General features: G+C 39.8%; 1 protein-coding gene across 5 annotated transcripts in view; it reads left to right on the top strand.

The window, feature by feature from the left end:
- Positions 1-6,903, top strand: part of LOC117937008 (SRC kinase signaling inhibitor 1-like) — an 89,528-nt gene that overhangs the window by 39,340 nt on the left and 43,285 nt on the right. The window lies entirely within an intron of this gene.

Here is a 6,903-nt window from a genome sequence, read left to right as displayed (position 1 = left end):
TGGGTACAAAGATGGCTACTTGGCATGCAGGTCAGGCATGCATGTCTCTCTCCTCATCTCTCTCTCTCTCTCTCTCTCTCTCTCTTCTTTCTCCCCTCGCCTCTCTAAGTCGGCCTCTGTGCATATGTGCGCCTCGGGATTTCAGCTCAAGTGATTGAGAAATATTGCAGCCAGTAATCACTGAGTCACGGTGCATAGGGGGCCTGTTTGTGTTGGATGAGACAGGTTTTATGTTCCCAAAAAAAACAATGTCTGCTTGTTGGTGCATTAAATTATTTTGGTGGAGTGACTTGGCGGCAGATATGGCCATTTTCAATTTAAGGTGAATAAAGCAGGCGAGTGGGTGATTAGACAGCGCACCGCTCTGTGTGAACAGCAAGATATACATTAGGGATTATCACACAATGGGTGCTTGACTTCACAATTATCAGCTGTTTGTTTCTGTCACAGTGATTCCTTGAGAGGGGGGATAACAGTAATGCCTGTTTCCCAGGTGTCAACTTGTAATTATGGAGCCGCCGCATGGAGGTCCTTCAAAGTTAAAAACAGGAAGTCAGCCGCAGGTTACAGAGGTTGTTAGAGCTGGATCTGGACACATTAATGGGAATTAATGCTAATATCATTTAGATCAGTGGTTCCCGAACTTTTTCAGCTCAAGAACCAAAAGAGAAATTTGGTGTCTCCCCGGGACCCAAATTTACAGAACAAAACCACGGATTTAAATTTGTATGAAGTATATTTATTCCATTACAAAAGTAAACAAAAACAGAAATCTCTATCTCCTTTCTGTGTCTCCCCCCTTTCTCAACTCATGTTCTTATCCCCTCCCATCATCCCTCAGTACCAACACCAACATTTAAAAAATTCAGACTTATTGAAGATATCAACCAGCTGATCTATTCTAGGTTCGGTTATTGAAAGTCATGCTGCGACCCAATTTTGAGTCCCGACCCTAAGTTTGGGAAACATTGATTTAGATTAACTGATTATTAAACAGTTCCTAGTTCAGCTTCTGCAGACAGCTCAGTGTAATAAGACCAGCTTTGCACAGACTTGTACCGCTCACGCAGCCATAATGTTGCGTGCATTGTCGTGGAAACATGCAGTTTGAGTAATTTTTTATGAAAGAAATCATCTGATTCAAGCTTATTAGATGTGAATACTTTGTAGTTTTTTCCCTCCTCTGTGAGAGTAAACTGAAGATCGTGTGGAGTGGAACAGATTGCTACATTGGTCAGGTCAATGTCACTGGCACATGCCGCTGCCAGAGTAAAAAAATGTGCCAAATCAACTCGGACTAGCGATGGCCGTGTCAGAAAACAGATATATAACTGTTGGGTTTCTGTAAATAACATCACAGAGTCCGGCCTAGACCTGCTCTTTATGAAAAAGCTCTATGAGATAGCTGTTGTGATTTAGCGCCATGTAAATAAAATTGAATTGAAAAGTGAATTGAATATATTAAGCATGAGAATCCAGGTTTTTTCAAGGTGCATTCACAAGTTGTTGTGCAACCCTAGTAAAATCAGATCAGTTATGTACATAAGCTTAATGTAAGACCTATACAGTCTAGTCCCTGTAGTTTCACATAGCAACAGGGATTATGTTAAACATAACATGCAGATTGCGGAAGGGGAGGAGAATCCTGAAATCTGAAATCAGCAGCCAATGGCATGCCTACGTCTAGATCCTGTGAGTCCCACTAGATCAGGTATGATTGTGGTGTTTTTGGTCAGTGGGATTGGATCGAGGCCGACAAACCACAAAGAGCTCTGAAATCTGGGTCACAGCAGCCCACAGGCCTGCTGGTCTTCCTTTATTCACAAACCCTCTTCTTCTATTCTTCAGCTCCCTTTGCAAAAGTTACGACTGAGATTTCAGGAGAGAAAATATTTGAGGATCCTGGCAGCTCCCAGAACAGCTGCTCAAACATGAATTAATTCCCACCTACACCTTAGTTTAATTAGTAAGGGAATACTTTTTTTTTTTTTTTTCTCCATCAGCTCTCAGCTTATGTGCTGCATTTTTACACTTTCAGACAACATTGACTCACCTGGGCTTTTAAAATTGAAGTCACGGTTAAGTTCCTCAGGAGTCAGTGTCTGAATTAATGCTGACAGTTAAATGGTTGCGGATGGTTTGTTGTGACAGTTATTTGTCCATTTGTAGACTTCTTCTTCTTCTTCTTCTTCTTCTTCTTTGTGTTCTACATGGCAACCAAAGAGGTGCTGAGAGGGAAAAAGGTGGTTATCGGAATTGGCTTTATCGGACATCTAAGTAATCCTAGTTGACAAACACCAAAAAACCCGAAAAGTGAACAAATCAACTAAGAGGCGGCAGCCCCAGTGTATTTAAACTTGAGCAATATGTAATTTACAGGTACAGAACTGGGTTGTTGCACGGCTCGGGTTCATGACAATTACTAAAATAGAAGGAGTCCGTCCTGCAATTTTCTCGACAACCGTTTATCCGCTCGACTTCACGCTTGGCGGCTGCGTCGCTGAGGACCCGAGGAAGTGCAGAGTCGAGTGTGGAGTTGTGTCTGAGAAACAGAAGAAAACACTAGTTATTTAAAAAAGTCAACACGAGTCATTCTCAGTGGGTTTGGTAGTGCCGTTAGGTGGTTAAGCTGGAAACAGCTAGAACAGCTGTTTTCTTTCTACATTTTGAATTTGATGTGATAAAAAGTGGTAAAACCTTTTTTATATGTGATTAGTCAGAAGTTTATTTGTGTTATAATGTAGTTGCAATTCTGAATTTGTCCCCTGCAATGAAAGTAGTTAGAGAAGTTGAACTCCTTCTAAGGGCTGAAAGGATTCCTCGAGTAACTTGAATAATGTGATTGCTAAATTCAATTTTTATTTATTTAACGTAATAAATCATAACGAGTTATTGCAAGACACTTTACAGACAGAGTAGGTCTAGACCGCTCTGTAATTGACAGATAGAGCAGGTCTAGACCACACTCTGTAATTTACAGATAGAGCAGGTCTAGACCACACTCTGTAATTGACCACTCTTCACCACCCCTCTCTCTCTTCACCAACCCCTCTCTCTCTTCACCAACCCCTCTCTCTCTTCACCAGCCCCTCTCTCTCTTCACCACCCCTCTCTCTCTTCACCAGCCCTCTCTCTCTTCACCACCCCTCCTGCACACGGACCATGCAGTGATGCCTGCGTTCCTCATTCTTTCTACACTTTACTCAGACCGACCTGCTGAGAACGTGTCCAGTGTAGTTGAATAGCTGCTGTGAGCTTTGTACACTCATCTTAACCTGGAGTTAGTTACAGCGTTTCTGTATATGCAGTTAAACAGCCAGAGGCACAGAAACGGGGGGTGAAACATTTAGATTTGGGCCACCAACGATGTACTTTGGCCACTTCCTTTAGGGGCCGGGTGGCCAGTGTGTCTATTCCTGTCACTGTATGCAATTGTGGCTTTTTCTTAACCCTTGTGTTGTCCTCGGGTCAAATTGACCCGTTTTTGTCTTTTATATCATAAATATTAGATTTCTTTCAACCAAATTGCCCAAAAATAACATGGATGATTCCATATGTTCTTCAGGTGACATTAATGATTACTTTCATTTAATTTTTTGGGTGTTTTATTTAATCTTATATCATTTGAATTCTTTTTTTTTTTATGGTTTCAAAACAGTATCCGTTACTAAACTTTGACATAACATCCTCTGATCTTAACTATTAGTCAAAATAATTCATAATTTCTGCCTTTTAAACTATAAACATACATATAATTTGATACAAATGAGGTTTGTTGACCATGAATTCCAAGAATAAGTGTAAAACCTGTTATTAAACCAGCTCAGGTTTTTTTTTTTAAGCGCCAGAAGCATGGAAAAAGTGACAAATACATTGGAAAAGCACAAAAGAAAGTCAATTTTGACCTGGAAGCCCAAGTTCATGGTTAACGGGAAGACAACACCAAGGTTATAATGAAATCTTTTTTTTTTTATATTAACACAAGTACGTATCTTATCCAATTACCCGATTAATCGATGGAATGATACTTTATTTGCTTAGTTATTTTTGTAAAACAAAACATATTGTGTGCAGCTCTATTATCTACGCAAACACAAGCATCGGATCGGGATCGGTAATTTTCTTCACAATCAGAGTTATTGTTGTTATTATAATATTATTAAAACAGCACTTAAAACAGCACAGGTCACTTTTCATCGAGTACAACCAACATTTTTCTTTCTCACTGGTGCCATGACTTGGAAATGCGTCTGAATTAAGGACAGACCTTGGCTTAAGATATGTATTCTCATTCAATGCATTCAACACTCAGCAGTCAAAGATAATGAGTGAAATTGCTCAGGAAATAGTATTTTTTTTCATTAGTCTTTCCATGGTTCATTCAGGTGAAAATGAAAGAATCTTGAGTTAGTTGCATTTTGGTCATAATCCAACAGTCCAAACGTTACATAACTCAAAATATCATTAGCATCACTTACTTTGGGTGACATTACATTCACATATCGTGAGGTGAAAGAGGGACCCCGTTGAAAATGGCTAGGCCATTATTTACCTTTACCAAAATGTAGCCTAACTTGAGACAGACAGACAGATAGATAGATAGATAGATAGATAGATAGGTACTTTTAATAATTTCAGACATCCAGTAGCTTATACAACCATAACACAACAAAGACACACACACACACATTTATCTCACACACATAAAATCACTCCCAGAAGTGTAAAGAGTTAACAGTTTGTGAAGTGATTACAAAGGTCTGGTCCAGACTCCCCATGTGATGCAGTGACCGTGACAGGGTGCTATGGTAGGTTCAGGGATCGAACAGTGCAATAGCTTATTATTAAAAACTTTTAGTTTAACAAATTAACTATGATTATGAAAAGACAAGAATGGAAACATAACATACAAGAAAAGAAATAATATTCTTGAAAACAATGTATATAACAGCGAATAAGTTATAAGAAGTAGATGCTATGACTAACATGTGTAGAAAGGTAACTATAGCCTAAAAGATAATAAACTAGTCCGGTGTACAGCAGACAAAGTGATGTAATGGTAGGGACTGAAAAGTCCTTTAACACAAGCTATTTAACCCCCTTTTCTGACAAGCTAACATGAAATAGTGGAATTGGTACCGGTTGATTCCTTAGGTCCTTTAGATACACAGTACCGGTCAAAGGTTTGGGGTCACTTAGAAATCCCAATTGCACTCATGTAGACATATTACCAGCTGAGAGCATTGTTTTTTTAACCAGGGCAGTAATCAGATTACATTATGTGCTCACATCCTTCAAAAGGGTTCCCCAATGTTTTCTCAGTTAGTTATTTTAAATGATATCACATTAGTGAACAGAATGAGCCTTTGGGACATTGAAAAGATCGGATAGGAATCAATTTTTAGATCATTTAAATGAAAATCGATTTAAAATCGGAAAATCAACTTTTTTAAACCCGGACATGCTAACAAGTATTGTTTGTGTGTATCAGAGTCTGACATATCTTCTTCTTCTGTGCCATAGAGCTCCAATGTTGTTAAAAACACATCAAAGGTCCACACTGTTGCTCTGGCTGACATGTTCCTTCATCACCATGAACACACACACACACACACACACACACACACACACACACACACACACACACACACACTGTAGTTTATGTTGACTCAGTCCAACACACACCGCCCTGCTCCATTAAATCACTCACCAGAGCACCAAATGTGGATTATTCAGCTGCTGAAAATAGAAAATACAATTGCACTTTCATCTTGTTTGAGTCACATTTTTTGCTTAGTAACAAAAGTATAAAATATTGTCCTTAATCCTTTAATGCAGGCACTTGTCAACTGAGCAATTAGAACAGAAAGATGGCCGAGATGGTCCGAAGTTGTCAGTTTATACTGTAATGTTTATACTGTATACATTTTATACTGTAATGGGAACTTGAGGGAAATCAGGGGCATCGCTTAAAATCAGTCGAGTGGAACCAACCAAACCATGAAAAGCAGACTCAAAACAGACGTAGACAGTCTGTGGAAAGGCTTATCCACATAGATTTGGCCTTAAAGTATACATCAGAGTATGAACATATTAGTTATTATGCATCAACTGACTTGCAAGGATGTGCACACATGCAGCCTCAGCGCTGCGTTGGAAGGAATCAGAAGGACTTCCCAAATAAAGTAAAAATGGCAGTTTCCTAATCCAGTGTGTGCATTGCTTTAATCCTGTTTCTGGGTCCACGCCAGACAACTCTGCATCTCGGGAGAGCGAGGACTAGAATTGGGGAGCGGCATCATTAGTGTGCATGGAGTCACTGTAAACATTTGATTAATTGCTGAGAAGCAATTACAGGCAATTAAAGTCCTATTATGGTGGCAGTGAAGGACAACGCAATTTAATCTGGCTATCATCACAAAAATTTGCCCATCATTTTCCCACCAAGCCTAAAGTATAAAATACATACGCCATGTAGTGGTTTTGGTTGCTTCACTACAATTTGTGGTCATTTTATGCAAAGTGGGGGAGACGTTTTCATATCGCACTTGCTTCTTTTGAAATAATGCACCATTTAACCTTGATTAGTCACACTTTGTAGCACATATCTTGACATGGGACCTGAGTGACGAGGCATTTTCTCTCAGCTCTGGCTCTACCCAGAGACTGTGAGCAATATGTGACCCATTGGTTTGTGGGGATCTTCTATGAGTCGACGAGTTTGTCGTCATGGGTGCAGCCATCCTGGTGGCGGATGTGATGATTTTAGATGATTTCTACCATAAGTTACACACTTTCACTGGCAATCACATCGTAGCACTTTTACAGACACCAACCTTTTGCAACCACACATATCTTCACCTGCAGGATATAATGCAGGTTTGAGGAGTTCCCCCCCCCCCC

Source organism: Etheostoma cragini, chromosome 21, assembly GCF_013103735.1.
Source record: "Etheostoma cragini isolate CJK2018 chromosome 21, CSU_Ecrag_1.0, whole genome shotgun sequence".
Lineage (NCBI taxonomy): Eukaryota > Metazoa > Chordata > Actinopteri > Perciformes > Percidae > Etheostoma > Etheostoma cragini.
The sequence above is the reverse complement of the archived record's forward strand: the minus strand, read 5'-3'. Positions and strand labels throughout refer to the sequence as shown.